Source organism: Acinonyx jubatus, chromosome A1, assembly GCF_027475565.1.
Source record: "Acinonyx jubatus isolate Ajub_Pintada_27869175 chromosome A1, VMU_Ajub_asm_v1.0, whole genome shotgun sequence".
NCBI classification, from domain to species: Eukaryota; Metazoa; Chordata; class Mammalia; order Carnivora; family Felidae; genus Acinonyx; species Acinonyx jubatus.
The window spans coordinates 124,543,497-124,563,375 of record NC_069380.1 but is presented as its reverse complement, the minus strand read 5'-3'; the positions used below and the strand labels follow the sequence as shown (position 1 = coordinate 124,563,375).

Below are 19,879 nucleotides of genomic sequence, written 5' to 3'. Positions count from 1 at the left end.
GGAGCCTGGTGGCTTAGTCAGTTAAGTGTCCAACTTCTGCTCAGGTCATGATCTCACGACTTGTGAGTTCAAGTTCTGAGTCGGGATCTGTACTGACAGCTCAGAGCCTGAAGCCTGCTTCGGATTCTGTGTCTGCCTCTCTCTGCCTCTCCCTTGTTTGCACACTCTCTCTTCCTCTCTCAAAAATGAATAAATGTTAAAAAAAAAGGGGGGGGGCGCCTGGGTGGCTCAGTCGGTTAAGTGTCCTACTTCAGCTCAGGTCATGATCTCACAGTCGGTGAGTTCGAGCCCCTCATCAGGCTCTGTGCTGACGGCTCAGAAACTGGAGCCTGCTTTGGATTCTGTGTCTCCCTCTCTCTCTGCCCCTCCCCTGCTCATTCTCTGTCTCTCTCTGTCTCAAAAATAAATAAAAACATTTTTAAAACTTTTTTTAAAAAAGGCAAAATGAAAATGATTATGAGAGGACATTTGGTCACTTGGTTGTGATAAAAGGATGGGTGCCTGATAAAAATAAATGGTGTAGTTTAATTACCCGTTAAAGTGACAATACAGTTCAGGGGGCTGGGGGACTGAGGGACTTAGTAGGTTAAGCATCTGACTTTTGATTTCAGTTTTGGTCATGATCTCATGGTTCGTGAGTTCCAGCCCCCTGTCGGGTTCTGCGCTAACAGTGTGGAGCCTGCTCGGGATTCTCTCTCTCCTCTCTCTCTTTCTTATGTTCTCTCTCTCTTTCTCTCTCTCAAAATAAATAAATAAACTTAAAAGAAAATAAAATGACAATACAATATGTTAAAATACACATAGAAAAAGTAACACAATTATAGATAATCCTAGCTTCTTCCATTTAAAAAAAGTTTTTTTTTAAGTTTATTTTCGAGACAGACGAGTGTGAGTGGGGGAGGGGCAGAGAGAAAGGGAGACAGAATCTGAAGCGGGCTCCAGGCTCTGAGCTGTCAGCACAGAGCCCGAAGCGGGGCTGGAACCTACAAATCATGAGATCATGACCTTAGATGAAGTCGGAAGTTCAACCGACTGAGCCACCCAGGCACCCCAATCCTAGCTTCTTTTAAAAGTGAGAAACTTATGCTCTTTTTCTTCCAATAATTAAGAATATAAGCCCAACACAAAGCAAAAATATTTCTCTTGAGAATCAACTCTGCTCTAAGGGCAGATTATATAGTAAGTAGGTAAAGAACAGCTTTATCAACCCATTTACTTCTTTTAACAAGGAGAAAAACAACTCTATTTTTTCATCAGTATTATTTGACAATAAAATATTCACATACTTCTTTAAAAAATGATCATACAAAAAAGGCCATCAAAACTGAGCTTGCTTGAACAAAAATCCTAAGGCTGGAGAGAACATTCAGCATCATTGTGTGTTCCGGTGATGATTCATGAACTATGGATAAAAACAGGGTCAACAATGACAATTACCTCCACTTCCCCTTTTATCTGTTCTTCCCCCTGGGGAGGATCTCCTCGAAGATATAGCTGGCCTTTAGCAAGTAAGTGAATCTCTCCTGGGGCCAGATATGCCCAGTCTTCAGTTTCATAATAAAGAGATTTCTCTAAGGTCTGGAGCCTCATACCCCCTGGAAGTATAAACACATAGCCTCAGAATTAGCTCAGGAGTTTCTCACAATATAACCCTTTGTCTCTTGAGGAGATAAGTTATATTATTCTTTTAGAAGCGAACAGTTAACTAAGTAAATGCCTACCTCAATTCCCAATGAACTTTGTATCTGCTTTGCTATATAAAGTGCGTGAAATTTTATGGTGACTTTGTAGTCTCTTGAGGGCTTCCTACAGGCAAGGACTCTGTTATATTAACTTAATAATAAATCAGGTATCTTTCCATAGTGGTTCTGGAGAGGTCTCTCTTTGTTGGCAAGATTTTTACTTCTCCAACATCTACACACTAGACTTTTGCCCTTCTCTATGCTCTTGCACATCTGGGTTGACTTCACACTTAATGTGAAACAAATTTCCTCTTTCCCTTAATAAGCAAAAACAAACCTCATTACCTTGCTACACAGTTGAAGGTGTTTACCATTATTGTTCCTTCAATAACTTTATTCACTAAGCATACCTAATATATATGAGTAAAATCTTAATATATAAGCATATATGTAAGCAAACTAATGATATCTAATAACATAAAACAAGAAAGGTATGTATATGTGTACTGAATATATAAATATTCAATATTTTCAATTAAATTGGATCCTGAGTATCATATCAAGCTGACACACTATATAATTAATGTTTATATAATTACTGTTGACATAAAGATGTTGGACATAAATTTAAAAAACACAAAGAATACAAACAAACTTTAAAAATAGAGAAAAAAATTGGAATAGGCAAAAAGTATTTGTTAGAATTATGTATCCTTGGGCAAACCTTTTAATGCACTGATATTATTTTAAAAGGTATGCTCTTCCACCCCACTTCTTTGCCTTGTTTCTAAATAAGAATTCCCTACCCCATGCTCAGATTTCATTGTATCCTTTTTTTTTAGGGTTAATTTATTTTTGAGAGAGAGAACACCAGCAGGGGAAGGGCAGAGATAGAGAGGGAGACAGAGAATCCCAAGCAGACTCTGCGCCATCAGTGTGGAGCCTGACACAGAGCTTGAACCCACAAACGGTGAGACCATGACCTGAGCCACAACCAAGAGTCAGATACTTAACCAACTGAGCCACCCAGGTGCCCCATTCCTGATATCCTTTTGACTGTAGAATTCTTGAATTCCGATCAGATACTGGTTGCTGTCCCATGGGTAGAAAAGAGATAATGTGGAAACAATAAAAAGAATATGAATTTCTTTTTTTTAATTTTTATTTATTTATTTTGAGAAAGAGAGTGCACGCAAGCAAGGAAGGGGCAGGGAGAGGGGAAGAGAATCCCAAGCAGGCTTCATGCCATCAGTGCAGAGCCCAGTATAGGGCTTGCACCCACAGATTGTGAGATCATGACCTGAGGTCAAATCAAGAGTTGGACACCCAATGAACCAAGTCCCACAGGCACCCCAAGAACCTGAATTTCAACATCAATGTTGAATTTACTGGAACGAATCCTTGACTCATCTGCATTTCAGTTTCCTCATCCATAAAAAGATCATTTAGATAGCTACTTGACAGAGTTATTTTGGAATTTGTATGGTAGGTGCTCAATAGTTGGAAGCTGCTATTATCATCAACATTATTGTCATTCTACTTATTATCATTTAGAAGATGTGGTTACTGTTCTTAAGGAGAATGTCATGTAGAAGTGGGGAATAAAACCAGTAAACACATATTAATGATTATTGTAATAAGTCATCAGCACTGCACTGAAGATGTAAATAAAGGGTTTCAGAAGAGAGGAAAATCATTCTTTTTAAAATTTTTTAAGAATGCTTACTTATTATTGAGAGAAAGAGAGCACAAGTGGGGGAAGAGCAGAGAAAGAAGGAGACACAGAAACCGAAGCAGGCTCCAGGCTCTGAGCTGACAGCACAGAGCCCAATATGGGGTTTGAACCTATGAGCTATGAGATCATTACTTGAGCCGAAGTTGGATGCTCAACTGACTGAGCCACTCAGGCACCCTGAGAAAAATCATTCTTAAGAGCTTAATTTCCCATTGTTTAGACAATAACTAGTTTTCAAAACCTGTTTGTTTAACATAGCTATGAAGATTATAAATAAAGGACTGATTCAGGTAGTAAAGTTTACAATGTACACAGTGATTTCTACTTTTCTATGAGTGACTCTTTTAATCACTCAAATCTAGCAATGGCACAGAGGGAATTGAAGATAAAGAAGCAAACTGAGCTTCCTAGCTTGCATGGGAGCATGAAGTTAGGGAGCATGAAATGGGGGAGGTGAAAAGATGTCCCCTCAAGGAGGGAGAGAACCCCAGAATGGTAGGTATCAGAAAATCGTAAATATTACTCTCTTTTTCACATCACATGTATATGGAGATCCCACTACACCCACATCACATGTATATGGAGATCCCACTACACTTGCTTGAGAAAAGCAAGTCAATTTCTGGGGCTAGTGGACTTTCAGCCTCATTATGTGTGAGAGTTCATTACTGGACTCTGGACAAAACATGGGGCCAATAAGAATTCGGCAGGGAGTACTAAAAGTAATATTTATTACTGGGGCACCTGGGTGCCTCAGCCTGTTAAGTGTCTGACTTGATATTGGCCCAGGTCATGATCTTGCGGTTGTGAGACTGAGCTCCGTGTTGGGCTCTGCACTGACAGCATGGAGCCTGCTTGGCATTCTCTCTCTCCCTTCTTTCTGCCCCTCCACTGCTCATTCTCTCTCTCTCTCTTTCTCTCTCTCTCTCTTTCTCTCAAAATAAATAAATTAACATTTAAAATAAGAATATTTATTATCTATGATTTAGCAACTAGAGAGGAGGTACTAGAAAGTGAAGAGAACTACAACCCCGTCATCGCACACCTGAAGTAACTATGAAAGGTGGATCAGTGCAGGTTTGCGATGAAGGCATCTTCCCAAAGGAGAACCATGATTTACCTAAGGTGGTAGATAAAAGAAATTCCTGGATACTTCTGAGATCCAGCATATAGAAAGTGTACAGAACAGTGTATAGAAAGCTGATATACAATGCAAAGGAGCAAAGTCACCCCAAATCTCTCAAATCTCCAGGCTCATATGAGAACTAAAGCATGAATGCTGCAGATAGACCCAACTGTTTTCACGGGGGGAGGGCTCAGAGGAATTCTCTCTGCCTCTAGGTGGCTGATCCCTATCATGCTTGATACGTCTTTTTAAATGTTTATTTATTTCTTTATTTTGAGAGAGAGAGAGAGAGAGAGAGAGAGACAGATGGAGTAACTGGGGGAGGGCAGGAGAGAGAGAGGGAGAAAGAGAGAATCCCAAGCAGGCTTGGCACTATCAGGGCAGAACACCACGTGGGGCTCAATCTCACAAATTTCAAGATCATGACCTGAGCTGAAATCAAGGGTCAGATGTTTAACAGAGTGAGCCACCCAGGTACCCCTATCATTCTTTATATTTTAATAAAGTACAAATAAATTAAGTTTAATAAAATTGGGAAAATAAAAATAAAATAGCTGATAATTATTGAACACTGTATGCCAGGTAAAGTGCTAATAATTTTACTTCATTTTTGTTATTAATTTTTCATACAATCTTTTGAGTTTGGTACTTTAACACCAATTTTGGAGTCATCATGGTAAGATAGCTAAGTCAATGGCAGAGTGAAAATTCAACTGCAGATGTGTTTAACTTTGAAGCCCGTGCTCTGCGCAATGATGGCATTTACAGTGGTTTTGTTAAATACACGTCTCAAAGTAATTCTAGTTCTGATATTTCCTCCATTCCAGATATTCACAAGAAGGAAAGCAAGGTGGTAGGAGAGAGTGGTGAAGGAACCATATGGCCCAGCAATATTCCATGGAACTAAACATCTATGGACATTTGTAAGCATTTTTTATGAACAAATGTACTGCATATGGCTATTTTGACACAAAAGAACAAGTGTTGATGTACACATAGAAGTGGGGCTAATTTATAGAACTCTGTTCACACAACTCATTTTAAGCTATTTATTGACTTTGTATGATTGATTTATGCTTATATGGTAGGGTTAAAAGTCATTATGAGAACAGCTAGAGCCACAAGTTCTCTTAAAGATGTAATAGGGTGTTTTTCAGAAAGGGACACTTTCATAAGGTGTTTGGGGCAAAAGGCAGTTCAGTAGAAGGCCAGATATCAAGAGGGAGACCTAAATGCTGCTATATTAGAAAAAAATCAGAATTGGTAGTGAAAAGAGCAAAGAAGAGAAGGAAAAGGACAGGAAAGATAAGAGAAAGAGGATACTCAAATAACATAGTATGTTACAGGATTTTTGATTCTAGGGATATCTAAGATTCAGTTTTAAGTGATTTCTGTTTATGAGTCTCAACATCAGGCCCTACCCTCCTCTCCCAAACTTTCAGTCCAGTCTGCTACCCCCACTTATTTGTACATCTGTGTGTGTATATGTGTGTGTGTGTGTGTGTGTGTGTGTGTGTGTGTGTGTGTATGTTTTAGGAAAAAAAACTATGCTGCTAGAGCGAGATACTCTATCAATGGTATTAATTCAGAAGACGCAAGAACTCAGAACCAGAGGTGATCATGACAGTGGAAATCTCTGAACAAACAAATAGAATATACTTAATCTTTAGAGTCAGGGTGTCTCCCACTGATAGAGTTACAAAGAGATTCATGAACAAGTATATATGTCAAAACAGAAGGTAATAATGTTGAGTATAAGACTACAGCATAAATGAAAACAGTTGGAAAGCATATAACAGGTTTTCATGAAAATAAATGTTATCTTGAGATTTCTTCAATATCCTTCAATATTGAACCTAAAAGTGTATTTAATTATGAAGCTTAGCAAACTTCTATACCAGCACGGCTATAGTAATAAAGACTGTCAGGCTATCAACAACACAACATAATAAAACTATAAATTTTATGTCCGCCATGAGTATGGAAATATCTTTGGTGTGTAGCTGATTAACATTTTTGAAGAGAATCAGGAGGCCGTAAATGTTTAATTGGCATTTGACTTTTTCTCAGAATGACAATCTGAACTGTTTATACCACTCATTGAAATTTCATTGGAAATTTCCATGAAAGCTAGCATCACCCTGAAAACACCTCTCTCACTATATAGAATGACAGTTCTATTAGAGATGTAAGCAAGACTATATGGACAGCACAGGTGTTTTTGAAATAGCCGGTAAGATAATGTGGCACATAGAATGTGTCCATTTTCACCATGTCCCCAGGCCTCAGAAATCAATAATCTGGAAAGGTGGCCACTTTTCATTAGGTACCACTTGCTATGTCCATCATCTAACATGTCAACATGAAGGAGAGTCTGCTTCATACTATGATGGGCTTGTAACATACATTTTAGTTCAGGAAGGTGAAAAAGAAATGACTTTATTTGATCAGTGTGGAACATAGACTGTATGTGTCTTTGTGGGTTTTTTGTTTTATTATTATTTTTTTTAATATTTGGGTCTAACTTTTTAAGCTAGAAGAATAATAGTTCATTATGTAGAAAATGCCTGTTCTTATAACATTATATGTGTCTTACTACAATTCTGGTGGACACCTTGAATTATGTAACTGCTCTAAGAATATATTTAACTAAGGACAATCCATGATTCTTTTTGTCAATAGTCTACAAGTCCTAACATATGACTTAACAGGGACTTGAATGCCTTTGCTCTTAACTATTACTGACCTGGAAGTGATTCTCTTTGTCCCTTTTCTCTTTTCCTCTTTTCTTCTTTATCTTCTCCTTCACTGGGGAGGATTTTTTTTTAATGCAGCAACTGAAAGACAAAAACAGAGTCCTATTGTTCCTCTCATTTTAAAATTACAACTATTTTCAGCTCTAATTATCCAAGTCTTTATTTAGAAAATCTAGCTTATTTTAAAGGGTAAAAATTTTTTTCATCTACCTTTCTTGCTTGTCAGAATAAAGCAAAAGATGACTGAGACATCCTCTGATGGCTTTTTCCTTGCTACTGTGATCTCATTCCTCAATGACACATAGGAACTGGTGCTCAAATTGTGCAGCCCACGCAAACCCACTTTATCAGAACCAGGTATAACCTCTATTCCTTATATTTAAAATACCACTTTTTCAAAGGTTGGAAACTTTCTACCAAATAACACTGTCATTTCATAATCAAAAGCAGCCTGATGCAGACTTAGAAGTTCCATCAGCAGAGAAGTCTCATCTCTCTGTGGATGAGTGGATGTTCTTTCCAGTGATGTGCTAGTGCATATTTAACTACTGGCTCTCTTGGTGGGGAACAGGTGGGAAGTCATCTGATTTATAGCATGTGATGATTTCCAAGGTGTAAACACTGCCAACGTGGCTGAATTCAAACCACTGACATGATGTTACTGAATATGGAATTAGAATAGCTTTGCAGTAACACACCATTATATTTCCCCCATACAGACACCGATGTAAATAACCTCAAAAACACAAATAACGTAAAATATCATAAAATAATTGGAAGGGAATGAGTTTTTAGCAGTTATTCTTTTTGTTTTTAATGTAACTAATTTAATTGTAGGCTTATATAATTTAATTCTTAGTAACGGGGTGTTTATGTAATGAAACTGGCTCACGACATTCTTGAAAAGTTAACAGTGGGTCCTCACAGGCTGATACAGGCCAGCTTCAGCACAGCACTAGCTCTTTGACTCTATTCAATGCCTGCTCCTTCCCAACACTCAGAGATTAAGAACGGGAGGAGGATGTGCAAGTGAATATTCATTGGACATCTAATGTGTCTGAGTCACAGTGTCCAATTATTTATAGATCTTAACAAAACTAGAATAGTATTGGTTGCATACCTACTATAGAGCAGGCCCAGCACTAGGCATTTTTTCCATATCACCTCATTATGAACGTACAACAAATCTATGAAGTGAGGGTTAATGTGCACTTTACTCATCAGGAGCTCAAGTGTCATGGAGGGAAATAGCTTCCCCAAGACTATTCTATCTAGTAAGTGAGGATCAATCAAGTAAATTAGGATCACCATTCAGGTGTCTTAGACTTCACATTCTTTCCTTGTTACTGACCCTCATAGTAACTTTCTGAGTCAGATTTTACTACTGCTTTATACAGGTGAGGTTTAGAAACATCAGGGATGGTTTCAGCACCATATAATTTATAGATGGGATGACTGTACACTTTCCAAGCCCATGATTTGTCTACCACAATACACTGTCTACCTCACCTTCAACATGCTCCTTTCGTTGAGGATGTAAGTTATTTGATTTACTGAGTTACATGTAAGTTTAAGAATTAAGGAGTTACCTCCTCAACAAAAGCATTTGTATGTTAAAATAAGCCAAAGGGAGAAGAGAGTGCTTAAGACAAAACAAAAGACCCATAACCACAAAAGTCAAGTAACATCTATGAGCCAGGAGTTATAAGATTTTTGTTAGCTTGCACATCCTAATACTATTCCAGCAGTATTCTTATTCTTTCCATCAAAGAAAGAGGTCTCCACTCAATATTTGAAAGAAAGAGTTTCATTTATTGCCTGTTTAAGCAAGTGAGGGCCGTACTTGAAAGACTTAGCTTTTCTGAGCAAAAAGAAGGTTGATGTTATATCTGTTTAGCTTCATTCTTTCTTACTTAAGGCAGGCCTTCTCAATATGATAGAGATGTTGACTCCAAGAAGCTCCAACCTCATACCTTTCTTGTGTATAATTAAAGAGGCAAAAATATTCCTACTATCAGAAATAAGGAACTTAATAGCAAGTCTCTCTGATTGCTGGGTTTGAATACCATGCCTCTTGGTGGACCAATCCAAGTACAGAGCAATGAAATGGTTCAGGCCTGGGTCACTTCCTACCTCTGTGCTGGGGACTAAGAAGTTGATTACTAGGGGTGGGTAGTCAGGAATAAGCAAAGTACAGTTACATTTTTTAAAAAATAGTAATGGGAAGACTTTGTGAACAGCCCCAAACAATGACTATCAAAATCCATTATAATGAAATGTTTTCTTATAACACCTTCTACATTTTTCATGCCTGGTAATCTGATTATTGGTCAAGCAGTTTCCCTTAATTGAAACTGTCAAGGCTTTTACTGTAGACAAAGTAGAAAGTATTAAACTGGCATAATTCATATTAAGACCACTCTATTATTATATAATTCTCCCTGGATTTCCATAATTTGAAGTTGTAAGGAGTGGATTCATTAATAAGTTAGACAAACAGGGACACGCATTGTAAAATCACCCTTCTAAAGTCCACTTAATGCGTGAGGGTGGTGTTTCACCATTATGTGTCCATTTATGGAGGGATAATTCTGAAATGCAGGGAGTGGCCTCAAGCTTCTGGCATTGCACTTCCCACCACAGGGACTCTCACAGATCCTCTGAGCAAAGACCAGTGGATTAAATTGGAGACTAGGAAGAAAGAACATTTCCTCCCAAAAGATCCATCAATGCCAAGGAGTGAGACAAATGTCTTGTAGAAATGAAAGGAGGAGAAACACATTCAAACTTATATTTGTCATGCAGTAAGACATAAAATACAGGGATGTACTTGTATCTTGCTGGTGTAAAAATGAAGTGCGTATACATATTTCATTCCTTCAGTTACAAGTATAACCACATCTTTCTTTCTCATCATTAACCTCAGCACCTCCCTTACTTGTGCAGTAACTAGCAGCTTTATGATCATAAGGTAGGCAGAGTATGGAAGACAAAACTAGGAAGGAAATCAGAGGACAAGAGAATGGTTACAGTAAACAGGGTAAGCCCTGACACATGAGACCCTTCTGTGGTGAAAACCTTGGCCTCCATTGTCAGCATGTTCTAGCTCTTCATTTTGCAGGTTTCCCAGGGATTTAGGTGGCAGAAATAGTATAATTCACACTCAGTTCAGAGAACCTAAAAAGGTTCTACTAAAAAGGTATTGTCCTTAATTTCATATGTTCCATTGTTATTTACCCCTCTTCTTTTGCTTCTGCATTTGGAAGGAAAAATAAGCAGAAAACACCATGTGGACTGTATAGGTAGCACCTGAAGAGGGTACCACCCTTCAGAGGGAGAGGTTGCCATCTCTAAGTGTGAAAAACACATAAGACAATACCCACCGGGAAAAATAGCATAGTATACCAGGAGTCACGATCTCCACTTTTGGTCTGGCCAATCCAATGCCTGTGCAGGAGATGTGGGAGAGGCCACATTTCTGATGTTCTTGTACTTCTTGCAGTTGAGTACAATCATGGAGGGGCTAGGATTTTTAAAACAAATGTTTAGTTTCATGTGTCAAGAGGAAAGTTGAGCATGAGCACCTATTTTTATCTCAAGAAACCTCCTTGAAGACTACAGGATAATTAAGGGGAGAGGACACAGCCTAGTAAAGCTTACCTTCAATATGAAAGATCATAAGGCTGATCTCCTTCATCCCTCAAAACAACACATTTGCACACACATATGCATACATGTGTACCCACATCACACACACACATACACACACACAAGTTTGATAGAGATCCCCTTTTCTGTTCCAGAAAGGAAAAGCTCTTTTCAAATTCCTTATTCATATAACTGATACTCAATACAAGTTCACTGCTTGAAAATTTCCCCAGATAGAAAGTGAAATTATTGCCAAAAGGGTATAAAACATGTCACCCTTCCATGAAGTCGGTGTTTTGTTTTGTTCGCAGAATTAAAATGGAACAAGGACTTCGAAAATTAAAAAAAAAAAATCTGCAGAAACATCTTTCGTTCATGATTATTGGTCACTCATATGTTTTTGTTTTTACCAACAAAATTCTGGATATATAAGCAAAAGTGAAATTATATAAAATTCTGAAACCTCAGTTTGGGTGGCCACCCCTTTGAGAAATATGTGTACGTCTGTGTGGAATGTATGAAACAGAATGGCCTCTAGTGGTTTGGTTCAGTGAGCTGGGTAAGTCACTCATTCTTTACTCATCCCTTGGTGCAATTTGCACTGAACCAGATTACCTTGACTCGCAAGGATGTTTTCAAGGAATCCATCATTTTGGTGATGGATTTTACTATTTCTTTTCCATATGGTGAAAACTCCATACTTAGAGGACACCAGAGTCTTCTCCAGAATTTTCTTAGGGAGCTAGGGTAAAGAAAATGGAAATATTTGGAGAAAAATTAAGGAAAGAACACTAAAATAAATAGATTTCATATAGTACAATGCTGTGTTAATGAAATTTTTATGGTACCCTTGAGAGTGATTTTTTTTTTGCTGAGAAAAGAATATTCAGAGGTTTACTTTTGTTTAAGATATAAATATTTAACTTATTAAAGTTTTAGATGAAAAAAACTAGTTATTTCTTCTGCTTTTAAGTTTAGCCAAATACTATTATTCTGTGTTTAGCAAATTTTCAAAAGTCACTTTGAAAGGATTCCCACTTAAAAACTTAGCTCAAAAATTAAAACTGCATTTTATATTTCATTTCCTTTTCAAGTGTTCTTTTCTCTGAAATAAACAAAATCCTCTTTAATATTAAATTATTCTTACAAATCTAACCTACTTAAAGAGAAAGATTTCCTCTTAAGATCACAAGTCTTAGTAGCTCATTTATGGATTTTAATTTAAATTTACAAGGCTATTGCTCTAATGGGCCAAAATTCTACTAAAAACCATTTAAAAGTTATTAAATTCCAAAATATTTATTCATTTTTTTTTTAATTTTTTAAATGTTTATTTATTTTTGAAAGAGAGACAGAACGTGAGTGGGGGAGGGGTAGAGAAAGAGAGAGACACACACAGAATCTGAAGCAGGCTCCAGGCTCTGAGCTGTCAGCACAGAGCCCGACGTGGGGCTTGAACTCACGATCCATGAGATCATGACCTGAGCCGAAGTCAGACGCTCAACCGACTGAGCCACCCAGGCACCCCAATATTTACTCGTTTTAAAAAATACAAAAATATTTACTGTATAACCTGGATTTTCACAAATCACATCACAATTAACATCCAAGTTAACAGATATTGCTTAGTACCAATGGTTTTAGCCAACATTTGGGGACATCCAGGGCAGTGTTGTCCCTGACGACCGAGGAAACTATGTAATATTAGGAATTGTCTTCTCAGCAATATACTTGAAGATATTAACAACTACAGAGTTCAGCTGGTTCACTGCCTAGCCTCTTGTGGACAGCCCTGAACTCTTTGTTAGTTGTTATGCAATGACTCTATACTTCAAAGGGGTATACTGGGATTGACACAGAGTCCACTTCCATATACTCAGGTTATAAACATCAATTAATTTTTATATCAATGCAAAAAACCAACCCAAGTTTATTCCATGTATTTCTTGGGCTCAGATGACATGTAAATATCTAATAGTGAAGACCCTTGAACTTGATGGGACTTTCATAAACCAGTTTCCTTACTGGAGTTCAGCCCCACATGAACAGTGTACTCCACTAAAGTGAACCTATTCTGATATATATTTCTGGACCTCTCCTTGGCCTTTGGACAAGTCATTTTGCCCTCTTGGTGATCTAATATATAAAGGAGGCATCACTACTTGTCCCCAATCTCATGTTATTATTAGAATTAATGAATAATGTCTCAGACAATTCTTATTAAGAGAATTCTATCCAAGAATAACACGCTGTAAGCTAACAAGCCTATTTTAAGAGGTTCAATTCTGATAGGAAGGATGCTGGCCAGTGTCCGAATCACTGTTCAGCTATTTACTACTCAGTGAACTTGGAAAAGTCCCTTTCCTTTCTGATCTCTTTAACTGGGGATCCCCTACCTGCCTCAGAGGAATGTTATGAAGATCAGAAGATATAATCCATGTGAATGGGCTTATGATGAGTAGAGTACCATACTAATGTGTACTCTAAGTTGCTGCACATGGTGAATTTCTGTAGTCAGCATTTCTGTAGCTGACTTCCCATACTGTTGGTCCCAGGACACTAAATGGGTCTGTAAAAAGGTACTCAGGACACTAGACTGTGGTATCAGAAAGATAAATTCCATATAAACACGTATTACTAGTTCACAATTCTCAATTCACTGATATTTCCCAAAGCTCAATAACAGAGAATTCTGGTACATACATAATCACACCTCTGGTTCCTATTTGTCTTCCTGGAATGAAAGACTGAGGCAACTTCACAGCTCTTAGTGAATGCTGTGAACAAGTGTCAGAGCTAACATCTTGTCTTAAAAAAAAAAAACATAAAAAGCTCATTTTCTCCCTACTCTGATCTCTCATTCAAAACAAGGTGCAGAAAAAAGATCAAAAGGAAAATGAGAAATACTAATTAAAAATTAATGTAAAGCCAAAAGGAACCTTTAGTTTCCAGGAGCAATTTTTAATAAAGACTATCTTGGACAAAATAAAAACATTTGAGTACCAAACAAAAGAAATGAACACAAATAAAAAGGCTAATAGTGAGGAATTTTTAAAACAAATTAGAAGAAGTCTATGGGACAAGAATTTGGGGTGATGCTTGACAGTACTATTGTGGGTACATTATAAAAAAATATAGAATATACAACTATATGAACTTAGGTTTGGCTTGGGATATATTTCTTTGATTATACCATCACTTGAATATTCCTCCAGCAAATCTTTTTTCCTAAAACAACACAATATCACAATTAAAAACTTAATGGCTCATTTTTTCTGTAAAGTGGAGAATTTTAGGTATTACATCTAACACCCCATATTGGTGTAGCAAACAGGGTTCACAGTCTGAATTGATTTTTAAGGGACAGGGTGATATATGATATAATTCCTAAATTCTATTTCCAGCTTTAATACAAATGTTTATGAGCATGAAGTCAATTTTTAGCAAAAAGGCAGAAAAAATAGATTGTATTCTTAAAAAGAAAATGATCATCATTTGAATTACAAACTAAAATAGGAGGCAACTCAGATTTTAAAGAATAAATATGCAAGCATATCAGAAAGTTTATGGGACTCTTGTTACCAGTTTTTCAAAGTTGTAGCAGAAAATCAGGCATTGTGATGTACCATATGATAACTATGATTTTCAATGTGTTACTTAAAAATAATAAAACAGGAAGGAGAAATTATTCACTCATGTAGTCATTATTCAGGACCCAGAGCACTATGTGTTTTGACTCCCTGGGGTCTTACAATTTACAAGTTAAAAGTACATGTGAAAACTGATTAAGGGTGTCCAAGAAAAAACAAGTCAAAACAACCTAAGTATTAGAAGACAAGTCCTTTAGGTAAATATTTAAGGAACTATAGTTATTTAACTTGGATGCAAAAGGACTGTCTTCATTGATTTGAACGAAGCAGAGTAACTAGAGAGTTCCATTTCCTCCAGGCCTGAAAAAGAGGAAACAAGGAAGAAAGGGAGGTTAGTTATGAGGAAGAACTATCTGCCTATAAATGTTCTGAAGCACCAACTAAGATTACCATGGGAAGGCGTGGGCTAGCCTTACCAGAGATCTTTACTTACAGGAAGGAAACCATCTATCAGGGAGTTTATCATATAAAGCCAGGCCATATTTTTCCAGAAATCTTTTTCCAACTGCATTTATCTTTAAAAGAAATATTGCTCTTTCATAGGAAAATATTCTTTACCATGCTTCTCCCACTTCTTAACACCACACCCTAAGAAGTTACTTTATCACCAGATAATCTGTGTAGCACAGGATGATTAAAGTTCCAGTAGTCATTAAAGGTCTTAAATGGTCCCCTTTCTCAGGGATGAATAGTCAAAGAAAAATAACTAGAAATGAGTCAGAATCAGACTGTTTCTCCTGGGAAAGATATTCAGTAATTTTAATCTGTTTTAATGCACATAGTGAAACTTTGAATTCCATTTCTAGAATCTATTTGTAGTAAGAAATTATCTATTTCTCGAACAAAACTTACCAAGGTAGACATTTTCAAAGGACACAGGAATAAGTTCAAAAAAGGGAAGTTTGACAGCATAATTCTATCTGTCATTAAGGCCACAGCCTGTTCTTGGGATTATGAGTGCCAGCTTGGGATGACAATGTGCTCCACCTACTCTTGTCATACCAGCCTCCATGTTGATGTAGAACATATGGTTTCTCAGGGGAAACTGCCGGCTCCCATCCCCAGAGCTTCCTGTGTCACCAAAGAACACCATGTTCTTATAGAGAAAAAAGACAGTCATTCTTAAATTCCAGTACCCCAAGCCATTTGGGCTGTGTTTACAAGACTGATATCAGAACCACTCCAAAAGTAATCCAGAACTAACATGGGTAGAAGTCTATTTTTGTGAAGGTGTGATCAGTAGTTGCTCAGAATGTCAGTGTGTCCATGTACACCACCGAGTCCTTGGATCACGTATAATTAGATTGACCAAGAATCATAGTCAGTAAGGTGTTAGAAGCATTCTAGGGGTGCCTGTGTGGCTCAGTCGGTTAAGTGGTCGACTTAACCTCAAGTCATGATCTCGCAGTCTGTGAGTTCGAGCCCCGCATTGGGCTCTGTGCTGACAGTTCAGAGCCTGGAGACTGCTTCTGATTCTTTGTATCCCTCTCTCTCTGCCCCTTCCCTGCTTGCTCTCTGTCTCTCTCTCTCACTCTCAAAAATGATAAACATTAAAAAAAATTAAAGAAGCATTCTATTACATTCACTCTCTTACTCTCTCTCCCTCTCTCTCTCCCTCTGTGTGTGTGTGTGTGTGTGTGTGTGTACAGACACTAAGAACGCAGGTAACTCTAAATGAATTATGATGGCTGCTTGACATGAGGCCAATAGGAGCTTTGTTTGAATTAGGATTCATGCACTGAATGAAAGAGAAGAATTTCTCTTTCAGGAGTTGCGGAACAAAGGTCAACAACCCTTGATCTCCAGGAGAGAATGCCAGAGGGAGTAGATGTACACTGTAGTTATGGAGAAATCAAGGACCACAGCTTTCTCCAATACTTACTGGAGGTGGAGAAGGAAAGACAGTAAATAGGGATGGTTAGGAGAATTAGCAAGTGAACCTAAGGGTAGATGGGAAGATGTTGTGACCTGTCATTGATAATAGATCATAACCACAATCAAGTGACTGTTGGAGAAAAACTGAAGATCCTTGCCTTAGTCTGACAGAAACAAGTAATATGGGGACAAAGACTGATGAGGTCAAAACTTGGAAATACAAAGTACAATGATGGCCTTGATGAGTTAGCAATAACCCTTCTGAACAAACTTATCACACTCCTGAGATCTCTTGCTCTGGAAAGAAGAAAATTATTTAACTTGTTATGAAAATTTTCAAATTTATAAAAGATCTGAAAAAAATATACAATGAGCTTTCTTATGCCAATCATGAAGCTTCAAAATTCCTCTACTCATAACCAAACTTGTTATATGTATAGCTCCCATCCTTCAACCCATGCTGGGTTTCAAAGCAAATCTCAAATACCTTATAATTTCATCTATAAATATTTCAATATGTATCTCAAAAAACAAGCGTTCTTTTTTAAAATTTTAAAATATTAACATTTAATATCACACTTTAAAATATTAGCAAATAATTGATGAAGGGAATTTTGAGGTAAGTAAAACTGGGCTTCCAGAAAATACCTGGAAGGAACTAAGCCAGACTATGAAATATGACCATTAGTATGAATTTCTCTTATCCCAGGTTGAGGGAGACTGGAAGTGTGAGTACAGGAACACTTAGTAAGAAGACTTAGGTATTTGATTTAAGCAGTTTGTTCTGAGAATATGTTAGCAGTAATCTATCTTCAAAAACAAAGAAATAACATCGCTTGTTTTTCTACATGTGAAGGGAAACCAAGTTCATTGTTTGTTTTAGTATGGAATTTTTTTCTATTGGTCCAGCGAGAAACAGAGACTGGTTAATAAGCAAAGACTGTATAGCTATTACCTATAGTATACCTAATGATAGGTATACTTGGTAGTCAAGTTTCTGCATATTAATGCCATCTTCTGTAATAAGCCGAATATGAAATGCTAAGAAGAAGTAGCCCCACAAGATCACTTAACTGTGTACATGTTACAGGACCTGTCTTATCTGGTAAGTCTATAGTTCCATCAGGCAAGATATAAAAAACATCAGACCCACAAGAAGTCAACTTAGTCTGAACAATATCACTGACCGAATGACTTCAACAACAGAAATTTATTTTATCTTCAGGAGTCTGGAATTCCAGGATCAAGGTGCCAAAGGGGTTGGTTTCTCATGAGGGCTCTCTCCTTGGCTTGCAGATGACCACCTTCTTACCCTCACATGTCCTTTTTTCTTTGCATGTGTACTCATGGTGACTCTTCCTCTTCTAATTAAGAACACCAGTCCTAGGCGATAGGGCCTCAGCCTTACGACCTCATTTAACCTTAATTACCACCTTAAATTCTCTCCCTCTAAATATAGTCACATTGGGGGTTAGGTGTTCAACATAAGAATTTTGGAGGGACACAACTGAGTCCATAACACCAGCTAATTCCAAGATGCCGGAGGAGGTAATCTAGTGTTTTGGGTTTTGGTTGTTTGTTTCCATCTACAAAGACAATCAATCATTCACTTGAAATGTGAGATCTGTGTCTTTAATTATTTTTCCTCTTGCAGTTTCAGCCCCTAATTGAAAGTTAAATACTTTCATTTAACGTTTTGAGGTTAGGGGTACCTGGTGGCTCAGCTGGTTAAGCATCCAACTTCAGCTCAGGTCAGGATCTCTTGGACCGTGAGTTTGAGCCCTGCATGGGGCTCTGGACTGACAGCTCAGAGCCTGGAGCCTGCTTAAAATTCATTGTCACCCTTTCTCTCTCTGCCCCGCTTCTGCTCTGTCTCCCTCTCTCTCAAAAATAAACATTAAAACAAATTTAAAGTTTTGAGGTTATACTTCTAGATTTAGTTATATATTTTTTCTATAATTTAAACACAAAGTTTAACTGATGTCAGGAAACATTATTTGGCAAATTTGGCCACTTTTTTCTAGGAGAGGTCATGAACTGTTCTCATTCCCTGTAGAAAGCCCTTAGATATATGTATTTTGCACTTTTCTTTTCCCATCTACCCAACCCAAGAACATTTAATCCATAGATTGGCCAACAACTTACAAAGAAAATTGGTATGGAAACATGGTCCATCAGCTTCCCTGTCTTTATAATATACCTAAGGAAGTACTTTAAGAATGAGGTAGTTAGCAGAGAAGCTAAAGCTGGAAGGGCCTGTAGAGAGTAGAACCACCAGTCAGTGACTGGTGGCCTGAGGAAGCAGTGACAAGGCAGACAGACAAGAGAAACATAGGTGCTGTTGGGGAGAGTTAGCAATACTAGAATGGCTTTAGCTTCCAACCCTTTCCAATTCAAGTTCTAGATCTGGTGCATTCTTAAAATAACACTCTTTTTTTTTTTTTAAGGAACTTGAGCTGATCTCTGTTTTTACAAATAAAAGAGCTTAATAAAGAAATGCATCCTGAAATACAACATTCTCTTTCTCCAATGGCACAGCAAAAAGGCAAATGACTCTCACTACTTTTGATGATATCTCTCATGTGTTATCCATTTTGCTAGTACAAGCATCCAAATATAGCCTGTCTTTATCCATGAATATTAAGAGATACTAATTTTTGTGAAGCTCCCAAATTGTGAAGTCTGCTTTGATGATATCTATTCCATACACCTTCCTTCATAATCTCCCATACTTTTAGGTAATACTTTATCCTTGACCTGACTTCCCATGCCCTTGGGTTGCCTCCTGTCTACACATGGCTTACTCTCTTTGGACAATGACTTAATACCAGACATCTACACTTGGTTCTCCATTTAAGACTTATGAATATTTTATAACAGAGGACAGTTCACTGCTTTACTGTGATTTGCAAAAACTTCTGACAGATATATTCCACTTGTACTAACTTATTAAAAGTTTAAAACTTTTTAAACTAGACCTCTTACAAGAATATTAAAATTTTTTCCAGGGGACAAAAAGGAATAGGTATGTGGCAGTGAAATTTGGAGCACTAGAAAAGCTTGACCCATCCCTTTTCCAAAGACCCAAGGCAATGGGCAGTGAAGTAGGACCAGTTTGCAGTGCATCCATTTGCTGAAATTTGAAAACTTCTTGACCTGTAAGGTCCTTCTAAAATGTTTTACTCCATAATGCATACAGTGTAAATTGAAATTATAAAATAGGAGATGGTGGGGGAGGGGCACCTGGGGGCTCAGTTGGTTAAGCATCCAACTCTTTATCTTGAATCAGGTCATGATCTCACAGTTCATGAGTTTGAGCCATGCATCAGGGTCTGGGCTGGGAACCTGCTTGGGATTCTCTCTCTCTCTCTCTCTCTCTCTCTCTCTCTCTCTCCCTCTCTCTTTGC

The 19,879-nt window shown here is 37.6% G+C and overlaps 1 long non-coding RNA gene across 1 annotated transcript; it reads right to left on the bottom strand.

The window, feature by feature from the left end:
* Positions 1-444: 444 nt before the first annotated feature.
* Positions 445-11,726, bottom strand: LOC128311167 (uncharacterized). The gene is made up of 3 exons (XR_008289229.1): positions 11,563-11,726; positions 7,290-7,380; positions 445-1,595 (listed from the first exon to the last, which is right to left on the bottom strand). It is a non-coding gene; the product is annotated as an uncharacterized LOC128311167 (long non-coding RNA).
* Positions 11,727-19,879: the final 8,153 nt, after the last annotated feature.